This window comes from Pseudophryne corroboree, chromosome 5, assembly GCF_028390025.1.
Source record: "Pseudophryne corroboree isolate aPseCor3 chromosome 5, aPseCor3.hap2, whole genome shotgun sequence".
Classification (NCBI taxonomy): Eukaryota; Metazoa; Chordata; class Amphibia; order Anura; family Myobatrachidae; genus Pseudophryne; species Pseudophryne corroboree.
In genome coordinates this window covers 770,799,419-770,821,297 of record NC_086448.1, presented here as the reverse complement: position 1 = coordinate 770,821,297, position 21,879 = coordinate 770,799,419, and the positions used below count along the sequence as shown (strand labels likewise).

Below are 21,879 nucleotides of genomic sequence, written 5' to 3'. Positions count from 1 at the left end.
CAGAGGGCACTGCTTTGTATCTCATCCAGGGCATACTGTTAAAGAGCCATCGTCTTCTGATCTCTCTGGGAAGCCTGAGGCAGATGGGAGAAGCCGTCTGAGGTCATCCTTGTTGATGTCATAGGATGCATCTTTCTGTCTAGTTTTCCCAACTCCATTAATTAATAAGGAGGCAAAAGGAAGGGTATAAAAGAACTTAAGAGGACTTTGAAACTGGGACCAAACCCCCACCTGTCAAGAATTCCTTAATATGCCTTTTATAATGTACAGTTAGAAGGTTCAAACTGTTTTAAGTATTTGTAGAGTTTAGAAGTTATTTATTACCAGTTATTTATATAGCGCACATATTCTGCAGCGCTTTACAGAGAATATTTGGCCATTCACATCAGTCCCTGCCCCAGTGGAGCTCAGTCTATTTGTACACGCACACACATACATGCTAGGCTTCATTTTGTTGGATGCCAATTAACCTACCAGTATATTTTTATATTGTGGTAGGAATCCGGAGTAAAACCATGCAAGTATGGGGAGAACATGCAAACTCCACACAGGGACATGGTGGAAATTGAACCCATGACCTCAGTTCTGCGCATGGCTTAGCCTTACTGTTACTAATACACATGACAAAAGTTAATATGCACAAAGACCCTTACTCTCTGCATGTTTGTATTCATTAACAATTGTGGGAGCAGTTCTATTGCTTGTAATAATATAATCATCTATCCCAAGCTACTAGGTTAGAGGGTGCTGCCTGGGTATCAGTTACAGCAATAGAACTACACACTATACTTTTAATATTTCACATTTTTAGACTAATTTTTCCCAATAAAATCTGAATCTACTCTTTATGTAAAGTGTCCTATAAAAATGTACTTACTACTGTCCTCACTCCTAAGGATTATTAATAAATGTGTACTGTCCCTTGGTAGCAGTGCTAGAGCACATGACATCACGATAAGCGCAAGCTGCAGGAAGCATGGTACTGGACGCTCCGCTCCATGCGACTATACAGGCTGTAGGCTGCAGAGAGCGTGCCTGGAGTGTCCAAAGGAAGCTCTGGGGGCAGCCCTGTAGCAGCGGTAATGGCTGCAGCCTGGAAGTGAGACGCCGGAGCCTGCGTACAGGATCACAAACGCAGGCTGATACACGGCCCAAAACATTTTTGCCTCTACTCCCAATTACCTCCCCCAAACCCTCTGTCACTCACTTTGCAAAAATAATCTTCTCTGCGCCCGCCGCAAGACCATCGTTGCACATGCGCAGTGCAGCTTAAATGCATGCGCAATCGACCTACAATCGCTCAACATCGACATTGTGTCCATCCCTGTATCAGGCCTGGATCAGCTGCTAAGGGATCCCCAATGCTGCCACATGAATAAACCCACAATTAGCAAGTGGCCACCACAGTAATGTAATGGTCAGGGAAGGGAAATTATCCCTCCATTGTGCCAGTCCCATTGTTAATGTCATTCTTAGTGGAGTATGTGGGACACAGTAGTGTATGGAGATTGCCTTATATGCAGGATGTATGAGTAATAAGAGGCGGTCCTGTGAGTTGTCCCGATGCTGTGAGGACTCCGGACAACACCCTGAAGGCGGCAGCTGCCTAGTGCTGTGCTTGCAGATAGGCCAAGGGAGATGTCTGGCCACAGGGTACTTCTCAGAGGCTTGTAGAAATGTCACAGCCCTCCCCGTTTGTTATTTTATAATCCGCCCCATTGTGGATTCTGTAGTGAGAGGGTGACCCGCGTTCTCATACTGGAAATTCTGGTTCCTCACAAGGGAAGAAAGATGAGGCTCCAGCTGACATATGTGAGGAAGGATGGGCCACACTTTACGAGTAGACATCAGCAGTGGATTGGATTGGATAGACTGAGGCGCCTCGCAGTCATGTAGGTGGAGGAATGAAATCCTATTAATCCTGTCATGGAAGTTCTTCTCCAGTAGGGTGGCCCGCTCTGCTGCCGCTCTGCCACTGCAATCCACCCGCTGCCCGGTCCTTCTGCAGAACGGTTTCCTCTCCCAGCTCCTGGTCACAGTACTACACAGGGTCCCCCAGCCCAGCGTCTGGGTCTTCTCCCCATCAGGGCACACGCTGCAACCTCGTGCTGTGTGTGTACAACCAGCTCTGGGCCTAAGGTCCTTCTCCTCAGAACACTGTGCTGTTCATGTGTAAGGAGGCTGCCAGGAAGGTAACCCCTGCAGTCCCCAGGAAGTCTTTCTGGGGTAAAACCTTTGTATAGATATTCACCGTGGAGCCAATGCTTTAAATAGCGGAGAGGTGCAGCATGGCTGGGATGCGGTCAAGATGCCGCCGGCCGGAATCCCGGCGGTCGAAATACCGACGCTGGAATCCCAACCGCCACAATCCCGACATATTCTCCCTCCGTGGGTGTCCACGACACCCATAGAGGGAGAATATAATAGTGTGCCGAGCGTAGCGAGGCACCGTGCCCGCAGCGTGGCGAGCAAAGCGAGCCCGCAAGGGTCTGCGTTCCGCTCGCCACCCCTGTCGGGATTGTGTGGTCGGGATTCCGGCGTCGGTATTTCGACCGCCGGGATTCCGGCCGGCGGCATTTAGTACTGATCCCGCATGGCTATACACCTTAATATTAGGCAAATTGATGCCAACATTGGATTAAGCTTGTTGTAGTTTTAACATACATCCTAACATTGGTGGTCAGTGGAGCTGGACCCTGCGTGTGACCCGAAAGGGGCAGACCCTAAGTGAAAGGGGTGGAGCTTTGTGGTACCCACATTTCTGTCACTGTGGGGGCGTGCCCAGCACTCTCCGAGATGCCAGGCACCCCCAGGCTCCCCCTACACTGGATAGATGGCATCTGTTCACCCACTACTTTCATAGCTGAGCAGCGGTGTGTGCTCCCCACAACTACTACCCTACCACCACCGCGGGACACTGCGGCCAGCGGGTGGGACAGCAGGATAGTCCTAGGAAAACGGGACTGTCTCGCTGAGTACAGGATAGTTGGGAGGTATGGTTGCACTAGGCCTATTGGGGACTTCTTACCATTCCAAATAGAGGTGCGCATTGCCTTCTCTATTGCTAAGGTGTCTCCATGAGACAACAAAATAGGGTGTGTAGGGGGTAATGTAGTCTAGGGAGTCGCATCATCTTTACCAAACTGGCCTCCCTAAATGAGAAAGTTGTAGTTTCTCCCGTCCCTCACTATCTCTGGTGATGTCATGTAGAAGGTTAATCATATTGCATGTGTACACATTAGTAATCCTTTTAGCCAATTGAATCCCCAAGTATGTGATCGCTTTTCTCTCCCCTATAATGGGGATGTCCCCTGACCATGGCGGTTGTGTACTGCGCACCTGAAGGTAGAGAGCGATTGATTTCTCAAAGTTGGCCGTTAGAATCCAAAGTCAATCCAGATTTCCGAATCCTCTCCCATCAGAGGCGCCCAAGGGCCTTCCTAGGATTGATAAAAATAAAAGGACATCGTTTGCAAGCGCTGAAATCTTACCCATTCTGACCCCAATTTGAGTACCTAGAAATTGTGGCCAGTCCTGAAGAACACCGAGCATAAGGTCCATGGCTAAATTAGAGAGCAGGTGTGAGAGGGGACAGCCGTGTGTTGTACCACGGGACATCACAATCTTATCACCTACATTTAATAATAATAATTCAAATATATTTATATAGCGTTCTTACTTCATCAGGACTCAAGGCGCTTTACAGACATCAAAAACAATGCACACAGTGTAAAAGATTAAGCAATACAGCAATAGACAAATCACACTGAAATAAAAAAAAAAAGGAAACCTAGAGAGTACGATAAGCATTTGGTTTGTTCAGACATTTTGGGGAATAACCTCCATGGGTTGTAGATTTCACCCACAAAGCTACGAGGTGATGCAGCCGTCTTGAGCGCACTACGTGTTATTACCCTGGGTGGAACAGGTCATACCTAGAAGAGATGATGCAAAATGGGTGATTGCAGCAACCTAGTGCCTGGAGTATTGTCCCAGCACATCCGTCAGGTCCATATATTTTTCATCCCATCCACAAGCACACTAGATAAGGCGACCATGTTGGGCACGCTATGAAATGTACACTGTGGAAGATAAGCCATACGCCAACACGTGGTGTTGTATGCTATACTCTGTATAGTTAGATCCATGTGTAGTACATCCCACCCACGTGTGAGAGGTGCGGCTGCTGTGTGGTGGTGCCTGCTGCCGTGCAGGTGTAGAGTCGGTACTCACCAGGCGCCGCTCTCTCTCACCTTCAGGTACCGGAACCTTCAACGGACCTGGAAATCTTCAGTCGGATCCGGACACGGCAATTCCCTCTCGGAGCTGACCGACGACCGAGCTGAGGAGAGAATAATATACCTTAAAGGGGGTATCGACCCTTCTTCCTCTGGAACAGGGGATACCCCAGGGGTGACCGCGACCTTCACCGGTTGGGTGAATGATCATCACCGGCACGAAGCCTCAGCCACCCAGATTTCACACACTCGCGCTCTCGCACGTAGTGTGATGAAAAGGATTCTCACGTCCGTGAGCAATCCCGATTCCGGCGCTCGGGGACAGACAAGGGACAAACGCACACAGATGTTACTCACCGTCCGTTTCGCACTGCGAACGTCTTCTTCTCTTACAGGTCCCTATAAGGAGGTAAACAAACAAGCAAACAGCCGTGCAGGGCCTAACTCTAACCTAGTGTCACACCCTATACTAACTACAACGGCAGAGCCCTCAAACTAGCTCTGTGGGTGTGGTGCAACAAAACTAACACACTTAACGAGCTCACACATCGCCCCGCACGGTAACATACATCACGATACACAATGCAAGCGACGGTACGGTCCCTTTCTCTATCGTCCTAGTGGATGCTGGGGTTCCTGAAAGGACCATGGGGAATAGCGGCTCCGCAGGAGACAGGGCACAAAAAGTAAAGCTTTTCCAGATCAGGTGGTGTGCACTGGCTCCTCCCCCTATGACCCTCCTCCAGACTCCAGTTAGATTTTTGTGCCCGGCCGAGAAGGGTGCAATTCTAGGTGGCTCTCATAAAGAGCTGCTTAGAGAAAGTTTAGCTTAGGTTTTTTATTTTACAGTGATTCCTGCTGGCAACAGGATCACTGCAACGAGGGACAGAGGGGAGAAGAAGTGAACTCACCTGCGTGCAGGATGGATTGGCTTCTTGGCTACTGGACATCAGCTCCAGAGGGACGATCACAGGTACAGCCTGGATGGTCACCGGAGCCGCGCCGCCGGCCCCCTTGCAGATGCTGAAGTAAGAAGAGGTCCAGAATCGGCGGCTGAAGACTCCTGCAGTCTTCTAAAGGTAGCGCACAGCACTGCAGCTGTGCGCCATTTTCCTCTCAGCACACTTCACACGCAGTCACTGAGGGTGCAGGGCGCTGGGGGGGGGCGCCCTGGGAGGCAAATGAAAACCTATTAAAAGGCTAAAAATACCTCACATATAGCCCCCAGAGGCTATATGGAGATATTTAACCCCTGCCTGGATTCACAAAATAGCGGGAGACGAGCCCGCCGGAAAAGGGGCGGGGCCTATCTCCTCAGCACACGGCGCCATTTCCTCTCACAGCACCGCTGGTCAGGACGGCTCCCAGGTCTCTCCCCTGCACTGCACTACAGAAACAGGGTAAAACAGAGAGGGGGGGCAAATTTAATGGCAATATTTTGATATATATAAAGCAGCTATAAGGGAGCACTTATTATAAGGCTATCCCTGTCATATATAGCGCTTTTTTGGTGTGTGCTGGCAGACTCTCCCTCTGTCTCCCCAAAGGGCTAGTGGGTCCTGTCTTCGTGTAGAGCATTCCCTGTGTGTCTGCTGTGTGTCGGTACGTGTGTGTCGACATGTATGAGGACGATATTGGTGTGGAGGCGGAGCAATTGCCAAATATGGGGATGTCACCTCCTAGGGGGTCGACACCAGAATGGATGCCTTTATTTGTGGAATTACGGGATAGCGTCAACTCGCTTAAGCAGTCGTTTGACGACATGAGGCGGCCGGACAATCAATTAGTGCCTGTCCAGGCGCCTCAAACACCGTCAGGGGCTGTGAAACGCCCTTTGCCTCAGTCGGTCGACACAGACCCAGACACAGGCACTGATTCCAGTGGTGACGGTGACGAATCAACCGTATTTTCCAGTAGGGCCACACGTTATATGATTTTGGCAATGAAGGAGGCGTTACATTTAGCTGATACTACAGGTACCACTAAACAGGGTATTATGTGGGGTGTGAAAAAACTACCTATAGTTTTTCCTGAATCAGAAGAATTAAATGACGTGTGTGATGAAGCGTGGGTTGCCCCTGATAAAAAGCTGATAATTTAAAAGAAATTATTGGCATTATACCCTTTCCCGCCAGAGGTTAGGGAGCGCTGGGAAACACCTCCTAGGGTGGACAAGGCGCTAACACGCTTATCTAAACAAGTGGCGTTACCCTCTCCTGAGACGGCCGCACTTAAAGATCCTTCAGATAGGAGGATGGAAAATATCCAAAAAAGTATATACACACATGCAGGTGTTCTACTACGACCAGCTATAGCGACTGCCTGGATGTGCAGTGCTGGGGTAGTTTGGTCAGAGTCCCTGATTGAAAATATTGATACCCTGGACAGGGACAATATTTTACTGTCGTTAGAACAAATAAAGGATGCATTTCTTTATATGCGTGATGCACAGAGGGATATCTGCACACTGGCATCACGGGTAAGTGCTATGTCCATTTCGGCCAGAAGAGCTTTATGGACGCGACAGTGGACAGGCGATGCGGATTCAAAACGGCATATGGAAGTTTTGCCGTATAAAGGGGAGGAGTTATTTGGAGTCGGTCTATCAGATTTGGTGGCCACGGCTACAGCCGGGAAATCCACCTTTCTACCTCAAGTCACTCCCCAACAGAAAAAGGCACCGATTTTTCAACCGCAGCCCTTTCGTTCCTTTAAAAATAAGAGAGCAAAGGGCTATTCATATCTGCCACGAGGCAGAGGTCGAGGGAAGAGACAGCAACAGGCAGCTCCTTCCCAGGAACAGAAGCCCTCCCCGGCTTCTACAAAAGCCTCAGCATGACGCTGGGGCTTCTCAAGCGGACTCGGGGACGGTGGGCGGTCGTCTCAAAAATTACAGCGCGCAGTGGGCTCACTCGCAGGTAGATCCCTGGATCCTGCAGATAATATCTCAGGGGTACAGGTTGGAATTAGAGACAGATCCACCTCGCCGTTTCCTGAAGTCTGCTTTACCAACGTCCCCCTCCGAAAGGGAGACGGTTTTGGAAGCCATTCACAAGCTGTACTCTCAGCAGGTGATAGTCAAGGTACCTCTTCTACAACAAGGGAAGGGGTATTATTCCACTCTATTTGTGGTACCGAAGCCGGATGGCTCGGTAAGGCCTATTCTAAATCTGAAGTCCTTGAACCTGTACATAAAGAAGTTCAAGTTCAAGATGGAGTCACTCAGAGCAGTGATAGCGAACCTGGAAGAAGGGGACTTTATGGTATCCTTGGACATCAAGGATGCGTATCTCCACGTTCCAATTTACCCCTCACACCAGGGGTACCTCAGGTTCCTTGTACAAAACTGTCACTATCAGTTTCAGACGCTGCCGTTTGGTTTGTCCACGGCACCTCGGGTCTTTACAAAGGTAATGGCCGAGATGATGATTCTTCTTCGAAGAAAAGGCGTATTAATTATCCCATACTTGGACGATCTCCTAATAAGGGCAAGGTCCAGAGAACAGCTAGAGATGGGATTAGCACTATCTCAAGAGGTGCTAAAGCAGCACGGATGGATTCTGAATATTCCAAAATCCCAATTAATGCCGACAACTCGTCTGCTGTTCCTAGGGATGATTCTGAACACGGTTCAGAAAAAGGTTTTTCTTCCCGAGGAAAAAGCCAAGGAGTTATCCGACCTGGTCAGGAACCTCCTAAAACCAGGAAAGGTGTCTGTACATCAATGCACAAGAGTCCTGGGAAAAATGGTGGCTTCTTACGAAGCAATTCCATTCGGCAGATTCCATGCAAGAATTTTCCAAAGGGATCTGTTGGACAAATGGTCAGGGTCGCATCTTCAGATGCACCTGCGGATAACCCTGTCTCCAAGGACAAGGGTATCTCTTCTGTGGTGGTTGCAGAGGGCTCATCTATTGGAGGGCCGCAGATTCGGCATACAGGATTGGATCCTGGTGACCACGGACGCCAGCCTGAGAGGCTGGGGAGCAGTCACACAAGGAAGAAACTTCCAGGGAGTGTGGTCGAGCCTGGAAAAGTCTCTTCACATAAACATTCTGGAACTAAGAGCAATCTACAATGCTCTAAGCCAGGCGGAACCTCTGCTTCAAGGAAGACCGGTGTTGATCCAGTCGGACAACATCACGGCAGTCGCCCATGTAAACAGACAGGGCGGCACAAGAAGCAGGAGTGCAATGGCAGAAGCTGCCAGGATCCTTCGCTGGGCGGAGAATCACGTGATAGCACTGTCAGCAGTGTTCATCCCGGGCGTGGACAACTGGGAAGCAGACTTCCTCAGCAGACATTGCGCCAGGTCAAGAGATCCGCAGGCAATAGCTGTGGACGCGCTGGTAACACATTGGGTGTACCAGTCGGTGTATGTGTTTCCTCCGCTGCCTCTCATACCAAAGGTATTGAGAATCATACGGCAAAGCGGAGTAAGAACGATACTAGTGGCTCCGGATTGGCCAAGAAGGTCTTGGTACCCGGAACTTCAAGAGATGGTCACGGACGATCCGTGGCCTCTACCTCTGAGAAGGGACCTGCTTCAACAGGGTCCCTGCCTCTTTCAAGACTTACCGCGGCTGCGTTTGACGGCATGGCGGTTGAACGCCAGATCCTAAAAGGAAAAGGCATTCCAGAAGAAGTCATTCCTACCTTGATTAAGGCAAGAAAGGAAGTCACCGCGAAGCATTATCACCGCATTTGGCGGAAATATGTTGCGTGGTGCGAGGATCGGAGTGCTCCGACGGAGGAATTTCAACTGGGTCGTTTCCTACATTTCCTGCAATCAGGATTGTCTATGGGTCTCAAATTGGGATCTATTAAGGTTCAAATTTCGGCCCTGTCAATATTCTTCCAAAAAGAATTGGCCTCAGTCCCTGAGGTCCAGACTTTTGTCAAAGGAGTACTGCATATACAGCCTCCTGTGGTGCCTCCGGTGGCACCGTGGGATCTAAATGTAGTTTTAGATTTCCTCAAATCCCATTGGTTTGAACCACTACAAAATGTGGATTTGAAATATCTCACATGGAAAGTGACTATGTTACTGGCCCTGGCTTCCGCCAGGAGAGTATCTGAATTGGCGGCTTTATCTTATAAAAGCCCTTATTTAATTTTCCATTCGGATAGGGCAGAGCTGCGGACGCGTCCGCATTTTCTCCCTAAGGTGGTATCAGCGTTTCACCTGAACCAGCCTATTGTAGTGCCTGCGGCTACAAGCGACTTGGAGGACTCCAAGTTGTTGGACGTTGTCAGAGCTTTAAAAATATACATTTCAAGGACGGCTGGAGTCAGAAAATCTGACTCGCTGTTTATACTGTATGCACCCAACAAGTTGGGTGCGCCTGCTTCTAAGCAGTCGATTGCTCGTTGGATTTGTAACACAATTCAACTTGCACATTCTGTGGCAGGCCTGCCACAGCCTAAATCTGTTAAGGCCCATTCCACAAGGAAGGTGGGCTCATCTTGGGCGGCTGCCCGAGGGATCTCGGCATTACAACTCTGCCGAGCAGCTACGTGGTCAGGGGAGAACACGTTTGTAAAATTCTACAAATTTGATACCCTGGCAAAAGAGGACCTGGAGTTCTCTCATTCGGTGCTGCAGAGTCATCCGCACTCTCCCGCCCGTTTGGGAGCTTTGGTATAATCCCCATGGTCCTTTCAGGAACCCCAGCATCCACTAGGACGATAGAGAAAATAAGAATTTACTTACCGATAATTCTATTTCTCGGAGTCCGTAGTGGATGCTGGGCGCCCATCCCAAGTGCGGATTATCTGCAATACTTGTACATAGTTATTGTTAACTAATTCGGGTTATTGTTTAGGGAGCCATCTTTCAGAGGCTCCTCTGTTATCATACTGTTAACTGGGTTTAGATCACAAGTTGTACGGTGTGATTGGTGTGGCTGGTATGAGTCTTACCCGGGATTCAAAATCCTCCCTTATTGTGTACGCTCGTCCGGGCACAGTACCTAACTGGAGTCTGGAGGAGGGTCATAGGGGGAGGAGCCAGTGCACACCACCTGATCTGGAAAAGCTTTACTTTTTGTGCCCTGTCTCCTGCGGAGCCGCTATTCCCCATGGTCCTTTCAGGAACCCCAGCATCCACTACGGACTCCGAGAAATAGAATTATCGGTAAGTAAATTCTTATTTTATCTACCCGACTCAGAACACCCAGTAGTGGGGGCCGCACAGCTCACCCACCTACCGTACTCTCTCCTTAGGGGCTCAGGCCGAGCGGGCCTGCCTACCTAACACCTCAGGGTGGCCTGGGCCTAGCGCCCAGGGCCACCTGTACTCACCTCGGGGGCACTTGTTCACTGGGCCTAGCGCCCCCTAACTGCACACAGGCCGGAGGCCTGACTTCGCCCACGGGCCTAGCGCCCGCCTAACTTGCTGCCCGTTGGGTGACCTGGGCCTTATGCCCAAGGTCACCTTATCGTATCCCTAATCGGCCAAAATTACACTAGGGCCTAACGCCCTCTAATGCCCACAGGCCTATTGCCTGATTTGCCCCCGGGCCTAGTGCCCGCCTAACTGGGCCACAGGGGTAGGGTGGCTTGGGCCTAATGCCCAAACCACCTAATCAAATATTGGCCCCCAAACTCCTAGCTGTGCCACAGGCCTAGTGCCTGGCTTGTGCCCTCGGGCCTAATGCCCGTCCCTGGTGGTCGAGGGAGGAAAAGGGAGGGGGTGAAGTTGCCTCACTGAGGCCTCACCTGCTCCAGGGATCTTCGGTGCCCTCTTCGGCCGCTGGCCCGTCCTGGCCAGCGGCGCCGCCGTCGCATCGCCGCGTCCAGCCGCCGCTGGACATCTTCTTTCCCAGGGCTGGAGTCTTCAGGCCTCTTCCGCGGCCACCCGAACTCCGTCTTCTTCCTCGCGCCGCCGGGATCTTCTGCGCTCCGGCGCGCCGACGACCGTCCTCGCTGTTCCCGCCCGTCTTCTTTGCCGCTCTTCGGCGCGGCCTTTTCTTCAGGCTCCCGCCCGGCGTCTGACGTCAGATGCCGGGGCCTATGACACGGCGAGCACCGATTGGCTCGCCGCGCCCCTCTGTGATTGGCCGGCGCCCCGCGAGCCGCGATTGGCTCGCTGGAGGCGCCGGATTCAAAAAGCCGCGGGCGACGCTTCTGATTGGCGGCCCGAGCGGCGCCAAGTTTAAAGCGCCGCCGCGCCGCTCCCCGCCGCCGACAGCCTGGTGCAGGGAAACATCCGATCCCTGCACCAGACACCCGCTGCCGCACACTCAGCGCTGGGGACAGACAAGCTGCCCCAGCGCTGTCCCCAGCTAGGGACAGCACCACAGATGTGCCCACAGGGCACATCTCTACACACGGGGGAACCATAGAAGGCAGCCATCTGGGCAGTGCCTGATTTTCACTAGGGACGGCACCTGCTGGGGGAGGCACAGCATTCCGCCCCCCCCCCCCCCCCCCCCAAAAAAAAAAAAAAAACAGTGGCGCTGCAAGTGGTCACTGTGGTGGGTGGCCGCTCTGACCGCACTGCTGGGGGCCATCTGATACTCTGTTCCTCCCTGGGTGCTGGCTGAGGAGGCGGTAAGTAGTCTGTTAGGAGGCTGGGTGGCATGTAGCGGGAATGGATGGCAGTTGGGTGCCGGTTATCTCCGCAGCAGCACAGTGGGGGCAGGGTGAGTATGCGGGAGGCTGCGCTGATCACACAATGCCAAACTTTCCCCACTCTCTGCCGGCTGTCCCCGCGGACGCTTCCTCCTCCTTTCCCATCTCCACCCGGCCGGCAGCTGGAGCAATGGGAGTGCTCCCTTCCCTGTCCCAGCCTGACTCCTGTCTCCTGTACTCGGGGACAGATTGGGCTTTAATGTAATCGGGGAGGTTCCCGGGAGGACGAGTGCACTGCGTGGCAGATTGCCGCATGTGGCTCCGCCTCCAGTAGCGCGTCACTTACCATTATATTAGCTAGCCGCCAGCCTCTATCAGAGGCCACAGCTTAGGGGAGTTCTGACACTGTGATGATAGGCTGTCATCTCACGTGACAGAGCTCCTCCAGTGGCAGTCACCAGTTCCCGGCAGCCCCACAGCGCACAAGCTGGGTGAGTGATGTCTCTACTCCTTTGGCTGGCCACTTTGCTTTCCTCTCTCTGCTACAACCCCATCTCAAACACACTCCAACCCCCCCCCGGCCGCGGTACCTCCCCTACCCGCGGGCCACGCACTCCCCGACCCCCACTCGCTGCATTCCCCCTCTCCCACCCGCAGCATCTACCCCACTCATGGTGTAATGTGATATCATTGGTCATTTTAAAAGATTACATTTTGTGGCATATTTCTAGGAAAAAAATACGCTGTTGTAACTGACGGACACTGCTGTGCAGTGTAATGTGACTGACGGTTGCTGTTGTGTGGTGTAACGTGACTGACAGACGCTTGTGCGATGTAATGTGACTGATGGTTGCTGTTCTGTGGTGTAATGGGACTGAATGACGCTACTGTGTGTGTTAATGTGATTGACGAGCGCTGCTGTGCGGTGTAATGTGAGTGACGGACGCTGTTGTGCAGTGTAATGCGACTTACGGACGCTGTTGTGCTGTGTAATATGACTGACGGATGCTGTTCTGTGGTGTAATGTGACTGACGGTTGCTGTTGTGTGGTGTACCGTGACTGACAGACGCTTGTGTGATGTAATGTGACTGATGGTTGCTGTTCTGTGGTGTAATGTGACTGAATGACGCTACTGTGTGTGTTAATGTGACTGACGAGCGCTGCTGTGCGGTGTAATGTGAGTGACGGACGCTGTTGTGCAGTGTAATGCGACTTACGGACGCTGTTGTGCGGTGTAATATGACTGACGGATGCTGTTCTGTGGTGTAATGTGACTGACGGACACTACTGTGTGTTGTAATGTGACCAGCGCTGCTGTGCGGTGTAATGTGACTGACGGACACTGTTGTGTGCGGTGTAATGTGACTGACGGACGCCGCTGTGCGGTGTAATGTGACTGACGGACACTTCATACATTTAAAGTACATACTTTTACAGGTCTGGAGCACATGGAAAAAAAAGTTTAAATTCTAAGTACATCCAAGGCACGATACCGGTGCTGTTTCCAGGGTCCTTTCGCGACGGCATTGCTTGCACCCCATATATATGACCCTATGTACTGATCCCACCTACTTTGGTGTTGGCTCTGCCTAGTGTTGATATGGTGTCGGTGACATGGGGCCACTTCTAGAAATTTTTCCAGGGCCACTTTTAGTTCCCAATCCACCCTTGCATTTACTGTTACTGGCCCCACCCCTGGTGCCCACCTGGTGGCCCCACTGTCCCTGCTTTCTCCAGTAACACCCTAATCCCATGCAAATCCCTGCCCCGGGCCACTGTTATCTCTCTGGGACATCTGCAAATATTTGTTTTTCCTTCTGCTGTGTGTCAGCCTCTGATAGTGTGACTCTCCTGGCATGCCCCCTCTCTCCCCATGCTTATCCAGCTAGCACTGCTCTCCATTGGGGGCAGCATATATTTGCTAGGGAGATTGCTGGAACAGGTAGAACTGATCGCTGCGATGGCCTCCTCATCTCCTTACTATCAATATAACCACAAGACACCTTCAGGGTGGCTGTTCTATGGCGCACGCAGGGTGCAGCGTGTATAAGGGGCTACCTGGTGCAACGTGTATAAGGGGCTACCTGGTGCAACGTGTATAAGGGGCTACCTGGTGCAACGTGTATAAGGGGCTACCTGGTGCAACGTGTATAAGGGGCTACCTGGTGCAGCGTGTATAAGGGGCTACCTGGTGCAGCGTGTATAAGGGGCTACCTGGTGCAACGTGTATAAGGGGTTACCTGGTGCAACGTGTGTAACAGGCTCTACCTGGCATAATCAGCAGTCCTCGCACCCCACCCCCCTCCCCCGCATCAAAGCAGCAGGGGAGGGGGGATTGGATATTCAGCGGCCGACATCATTGTGCTTAGCACCCAATATCATTGTGCCTTGCGGCGGCCTGACCCCTAAATCTGGCTCTGCATCTGGGGTGCAATGTTTAGGTTGCTGCTGGCAGGGTGTGCAAACACTGGAGGTATGACATATAGAGGTATAACACATTCTGTCCATTAGGAGAGTTTTATACAGTAGAAAGCTTGAAAGCAAGTCATTCAGAGACATTACAATAACCGTTTACCCATACATACATTAAATTGCGTGCATCCTATATCTTTAAAACATCCATAGCCCAGAGTAGAAAAACCCTCCTACATTATGCTGTATGTCATTATACTTTTAAAACATAAATACAAAATGAAACTAGTTTTATCTAAAAAAAAAATTAAAACAAATGATCCAGGGAACAGTTGTTGCGTTTGTTCCTCTGAACGTCGTCCTGTTACCAGTGTGCTTTAATGTAGGTGTAACTGAGAGATTCTCTGTTCATGTTTGTAGAACGTCCGTTGGTGAAAGGTGTCATTATAATTGTAGCTAATGGTTAGATCTGATTCACGCGCTCCTTGTCATCAGATAATGGAGTGTGTGCTAATATGTAGCTATTGTGCTTCTCTCTGTTCATTCCGTCTGAGTGTAAAGACGGCTCTGCAGCTTGTGTTGCGTTTGATTACCACAGATACTTGTACAGTGTGACCTGAGCAGCAGTACGTGGTTTTTCAGAGGAGTGGGAGTAACTACATCCCGACATAACCATGTTACAATGCTGGTCCTCTGTACAGACATCATAATGCAATTGTATACTGATTCTTGCATTGTCTAATAATTAACGCAGCATTACATTGCTTGGTTGTATGTCCAGTAAATGTGAGACTTTCCTACCTGAGATGAGAGAGAGAGAGGCTATAAGGTGTTGTGGATGGGCTCGGAAGAAGGAATCTGTGTCGTACAATAATAAAATGTCTTTCAAGAAGAAAAGAAAAAAAAAGACCCTTGGCTCTACCAAACCCCCTTACACTTTCTCGTTAGGGGAGGGAGGTTGTGCTTTGTCCCTTATTCCCTCTATTATCTCTTTGCGCGAAATGTAATGTGGTGCGATCTCGTGATAATTAGTGTTGGGCGACTTTGCTGGTGAGTCGATGTCCCAGTCTTTGTAGTAGCACACCATCAACCATAATAAGAATTGAGTTAGAAATATGCCCCCCCCCCCCCCCCCAAATTATTTTCCATTATAATGCAACTGCATGCAGGTTTGGACTGGCCCACACAGGTACAGGGGAGACTCCCGGTAGGCCCCACTGCCTAAGGGCCCACCCCTTTCTCTAGGGATCAGGTTCCAGACTGTGCATTTGACTTATACATATATGCATACTTGCCTACCTGACCCTCTCCATGAGGGAGAAAATGCTCTGTTCCTGGACTTTCCTGGTAATGTATGATTGCCATCACCTGTGGTGAGCTCGTTAATTGATAAGAAAGGTGTTTCACCACAGGTGATGGCAATCATACATTACCAGGAATGTCCAGGAACAGACAATTTTCTCCCTCCTGGAGAGGGTCAGGTAGGCAAGTATGCATATATGTTACCCGTTTTTGGGGGACTGTCCCACCCGCGGGCTGCAGTGTCCCGCGTTTGGGGTGGCAGTTGGGAGGCTCCTGTCACTGCTGCTCTTCAGCGGTGAATAGACGCACAGCGTCTATTCACTGGAGACAGAGGGAGAGGGGGCACTCCTGCTAAGCCACGCCCATTTTTGCAGGCCACGCCCTTCCCAAAATCGGACGCGTCTGCGCCGCGCAGATTTTTCTCTATCCCTAGCTGAAATGTTGGGAGGTATGCATTGCTCTTATTAATGTGGTACATTATTATGCATGTACTAGCAGTTTTTAATATATGCGTGTGCGCACCCCGTGAGCCCAGTGAGATGCTAAAAGCATCTCAGGGCTGCTATCGCCTCAGCCCGATTGACAGGCAGAGGCGGTGAAGGGGCGTGCCAGTGGCATTAGAACGCCGTTGGCGGGGCGCAGTCTGGACAATGGAGGCGTGTCCAGACCGCGTGTGGGGGAGGGCCGCGGCAGCTGCGTGGCGTCGCATGCAGCCGCTGCGACACAAAATGTGTCGATTAGCGGCCTGCAAGCATGCAGGAGCTGCGCTTGCAGGGAGCTACTCGCCAGGTACAAAAGCATTGCCGCCGTTCGATGCTTTTGCACCTGTGCGGGGGGGTAGGGCCTGACATGCGGGGCGGACTATCCCTGTGCTGGGCGCTCCCCCCCCCCTCATGTCAGAGTAAATGATTGTAAATGTGCTAAATTTAGCATATCTACAATCAGATCTGAATTACCCCCTTAGTCGCATCCAAGCCCAGTGTTTTTGGGCATAGCAAGCATCAGAAGTAATGCAGTCGCACTCGATCAGCCAAACAATAGTATGGCTCCATTGGGCACCTGTTACTTATCTCCTCCCAAAAAAAACTTTGAATTCCCCCCTATGTGTTATAGTTAAGATCAGACCTCCGAAGCTCCTGATTGCCTGTACCCCACCTGAATTTTGTAATAGGACCAACAATGGTACATCCCGGATTGATTTTTTCTTTTGTATATAATACTTGTAAAACTTTCAGTGCTGTGTGCTTGGGCTCGCCAATGCCTGGAAGGCTTCACTGGGTATGGGAACCGTATTGCTGTAGATGGAGTAAGCGGCCCAGGAGCAAATAGCCATAATCTCAGCTTACTGCTGTTTGTGAAATACTGAAAGCAGGACATAGCCCTTTTACTGGGAGCTAAAGGCTTTATGTCTGGTTAATTGTGCCCCATTATCTATTGTTCAATCTAGAATCACACATGCTGTACACAAATCCTTACAACTGCATCAAGCATCCATAACAAGGACGTTCGTAATGAACTCAATATTTAATGTATCAATGTTCAATGTATCCTGCCGCTCTCTCGGCTTTCAGGGACAATTGGCAACTAGAGTATGATGCACAGTAGTAAAATTAGCCTATTACTCGGTGAGACATGTACAGTGCCTTGCTAAAGTATTCACAGCCCCTTGGCTTTTTACCTAGTTTGTTACATTACAACCTGTAATTTTTTTTTATTTCTCTTACGTCCTAGAGGATGCTGGGGACTCCGTAAGGACCATGGGGTATAGACGGGCTCCGCAGGAGATAGGGCACCTAAAAAGAACTTTGACTATGGGTGTGCACTGGCTCCTCCCTCTATGCCCCTCCTCCAGACCTCAGTTAGATCTTGTGCCCAGAGGAGAATGGGTGCACTGCAGAGAGCTCTCCAGAGTTTTCTGTGGAAAAAGAATTTTGTTAGGTTTTTTATTTTCAGGGAGTCCTGTTGGCAACAAGCTCCCTGCATCGTGGGACCGAGGAGAGAGAAGCAGAGCTGGCTTGTTAAGTTGGGCACTGCTTCTAAGGCTACTGGACACCATCAGCTCCAGAGGGAGTCGGAACACAGGTCTCACCTGGGGTTCGTCCCGGAGCGGCGCCGCCGTCCTCACAGATGCCGAAGATAGAAGCCGGGTGAGTATGAGAAGGCAAAGAAGACATCAGGCGGCAGAAGACATCAGATCTTCATGAGGTAAGCGCGCAGCGGTAAGCTGCGCGCCATTGCTCCCAGTCACACACACACAAGCAGGCACTGAAGGGCGCAGGGGGGGGGGGCGCCCTGGGCAGCAATATTCCTCATATTTGGCATTGATAAGTATGGCTTAGGCTTTGGCACAGTAAATCCAGTAACCCCCGCCATTTTTTTATAGAAAGTTGATGGGACCAAAGCCCGCCATCGGGTGGGCAGGGCTTGATCCTCAGCACTAACCAGCGCCATTTTCTCCACAGAGACTGCATGAGGAAACGCTGGCTCCCTGTTCTCTCCCCTGCTGAGCTTCACAGGCTGGAAAAAAGAGGAGGGGGGCACTTTGGGGACGCAGTGAGTGGAGATTATAATTATATACATATAACAGCGCTATCTGGTCATATATTCCAGTGTTTTTAAGCGCTGGGTGTGTGCTGGCATATCTCTCTCTCTGTCTCTCCTAAGGGCCTGGTTGGGGTTTTGTCCCCTTATAGGTAACTCCCTGTGTGTGTGGGGTGTCGGTACGTGTGTGTCGATATGTCTGAGGCGGAAGGCTTCTCCAAGGAGGAGGTGGAGCAAATGAGTGGTGTGTCCCCGTCGGTTGTGCCGACTCCAGATTGGATGGATATGTGGCATACGTTGCATGCAAGTGTGGCATCATTACATAAAAGTCTTGATAAGGCTGGTTTAGGGGGGAAATTAGGCGGTCAATCCTCAGATTGGACCGACTCACAGGGCCCGTCGGGGTCTCAAAAGCGTCCCTTAACACCGACACAGATTCTGATTCCAGTGTCTGCTATGACGAAGTAAAATTGCATCCTAGGGTGACTAAAACCATTCAGGGTATGATTGTGGCAATAAGGGATGTTGCATATTGTGGATGAACCCTCGGTCCCCGACACAAGGGTACACATGTTTAAGGAAAAGAAACAGATTAATAATTTTCCCACATCTCATGAATTAAATGAGTTCTTTGAAAAAGCTTGAGAGACTCCGGATAAAAGACCCCAAAGAATTTTTATGGCATACCCTTTCCCTAAGCAGGACAGGGAGATTTGGGAATCACCCCCGACTGTGGACAAGGCCCTGACGCGCTTGTCCAAGAAAGTGGCGCTACTGTCTCCTGACACAGCGGCCCTTAAGGACCCTGCAGATCGCAGGCAAGAAACTACCTTAAAGGGTATTTATTCTCATACGGGTGCTGTGTTAAGACCGACGATTGCGTTGGCATGGGTGTGTAGCGCAATTGCAGCTTGGACAGATGAGCTGACAGATCAATTTGATACCATGGATAAGGATACTATATTCCTAACTCTAGCCCATATAAAAGACGCAGTCTTATTTATGAGGGATGCTCAAAGGGACATTGGATTGCTAGCGTCTAGGGCCAATGCCATGTCTATCTCAGCGAGAAGATCCTTATGGACTCGCCAATGGACGGGTGATGCGGATTCCAAAAAACATATGGAAGTACTACCCTATAAGGGTGATGTATTGTTTGGGGATGGGCTGACGGACCTGGTTTCCACAGCTACAGCAGGTAAATCAAATTGTTTACCATATATTCCCCAACAGCAAAAGAAAGCAACACCCTATCAGATGCAGTCCTTTCAGTCGCACAAGTCCAAAAGAGGTCGGGGATTCTCTTTCCTCGCCAGAGGTAAGGGCAGAGGCAAGAGAGCACCTGCTTCGTCAGGTGCCCAGGAACAAAAGTCCTCCCCGGCTGCTCCAAAACCCGCAGCATGACGCTGGGACTCCCATGAGGGAGTCCGCACCGGTGGGGGCACGTCTTCGACTTTTCAGTCAGGCCTGGGTCAGTTCGGACCTGAATCCCTGGGTGTTGGAAATAGTTTCCCAGGGTTACAAATTGGAATTCGAGGAGGTGCCCCCTCTCCGATTTTTCAAATCGGCCCTACCAGCTTCCACATCGGAAAGGGATGTAGTGTTAGCTGCAATTCAAACGCTGTGTATACAGCAAGTGATCATCAAGGTTCCCCTGCACCAGCAGGGAAGAGGTTACTATTCAACCCTATTTGTGGTCCCGAAACCGGACGGTACGGTCAGACCGATTTTGAATCTGAAATCCCTAACCCTGTACATAAAAAGATTCAAATTCAAAATGGAATCTCTCAGAGCAATAATAGCCAACATGGAGGAGGGGGAGTTTATGGTGTCTCTGGACATAAAGGATGCGTACCTTCATGTCCCCATATATGCCCCCCATCAGGAATACCTGAGATTCGCGGTATAGGATTGTCATTACCAATTTCAGACGTTGCCATTTGGACTTTCCACGGCCCCGAGGATTTTCACCAAGATAATGGCGGAAATGATGGTGGTCATGTGCAAGCATGGAGTCACAATTATCCCATACTTGGACGATCTCCTGATAAAAGCGAGCTCAAGAGAGAAATTGCTGAGCAGTGTGGCGCTCTCTCTGAGAGTGCTCCAGCAACACGGTTGGATTCTAAATCTACCGAAGTCACAGTTGATTCCGACAACTTGACTACCGTTCCTAGGTATGATACTGGATACGGAACAAATGAAGGTCTTCCTCCCAATAGAGAAAGCCCAAGACATCCAGAACATGGTCAGAGACCTGCTAAAACCGAAAAGGGTGTCAGTTAACCAATGCACTCGAGTTCTGGGGAAAATGGTGGCGGCCTACAAGGCCATTCCCTTCGGAAGGTTCCAGGCAAGGACTTTTCAATGGGACCTTCTGGACAAGTGGTCCGGGTCCCATCTGCATTTACATCGGAAAATAACTCTGTCCCCAGGAACCAGAGTGTCCCTCCTGTGGTGGTTGCAAAGTGCTCACCTGCTGGAGGGTCGCCGGTTCGGGATTCAGGACTGGATCCTGGTTACCACGGACGCGAGCCTCCGAGGGTGGGGAGCGGTCACACAGGGAAAGACTTTTCAGGGTCTTTGGTCAGACCAGGAGTCCTGTCTACACATCAATGTGTTGGAACTCAGGGCCATTTACAATGGCCTTCGACAAGCGGAGAGTTTTCTTCGAAACCTTCTGGTTCTGATTCAATCAGACAATGTCACAGCAGTGGCTCATGTGAACCGCCAAGGCGGGACAAGAAGCAGAGTCGCGATGGTGGAAGCCACAAGGATCCTTCGCTGGGCAGAAAATCATGTAAGCGCTCTGTCGGCTGTCTTCATTCCGGGAGTGGACAACTGGGAAGCAGACTTCCTCAGCAGACACTATCTCCATCCAGGAGAGTGGGGACTTCATCAAGAAGTCTTTGCAGACGTAACACGTCTTTGGGGAACTCCTCAAATAGACATGATGGCGTCACGCCTCAACAAAAAACTTCGGAGGTATTGCGCCAGGTCTCGGGACCCTCAGGCAGTAGCAGTAGACGCACTGGTAACACCGTGGGTGTTCGAATCGGTCTACGTGTTCCCTCCTCTTCTTCTCATCACGAAAGTGTTGAGGATCATAAGACGAAGAAGAGTACAGACGATACTCGTTGTCCCAGACTGGCCTCGAAGGGCTTGGTACTCGGAACTACAAGAGATGCTCACAGGAGACCCCTGGCCTCTTCCTCTGAGGGAAGACCTGAGCAGCAGGGGCCCTGTGTATTTCAAGACTTACCGCGGTTACGTTTGACGGCATGGCGGTTGAACGCCGACTCCTAGCAAAAAAGGGGATTCCGGAAGATGTCATCCCTACTTTAATAAAGGCTAGGAAGGAGGTGACGATAAAACATTATCACCGTATCTGGCGAAAGTATGTGTCTTGGTGTGAGACCAAGAATGCACCTACGGAAGATTTTCATTTGGGTCGTCTTCTCCACTTCCTACAGACGGGAGTGGATATGGGCCTGAAATTAGGCTCGGTTAAGGTACAGATTTCGGCCCTCTCGATTTTCTTTCAGAAGGAATTGGCTTCTCTTCCAGAAGTCCGGACGTTTGTAAAGGGAGTGCTGCACATCCAGCCCCCTTTTGTGCCTCCAGTGGCACCATGGGACTTGAACGTGGTGTTGCAGTTCCTAAAATCACACTGGTTTGAACCGCTTAACAAGGTTGAGTTGAAATTTCTAACATGGAAGGTGGTAATATTGTTGGCCTTAGCATCAGCAAGGAAAGTGTCAGAATTGGCGGCTCTATCACACAAGAGCCCCTACTTGATTTTTCATGTGG

The 21,879-nt window shown here is 50.6% G+C and overlaps 1 protein-coding gene across 3 annotated transcripts in view; it reads left to right on the top strand.

The window, feature by feature from the left end:
- The window catches only part of LRP12 (LDL receptor related protein 12), a 163,181-nt gene that overhangs the window by 59,441 nt on the left and 81,861 nt on the right, over nucleotides 1-21,879 (top strand). The window lies entirely within an intron of this gene.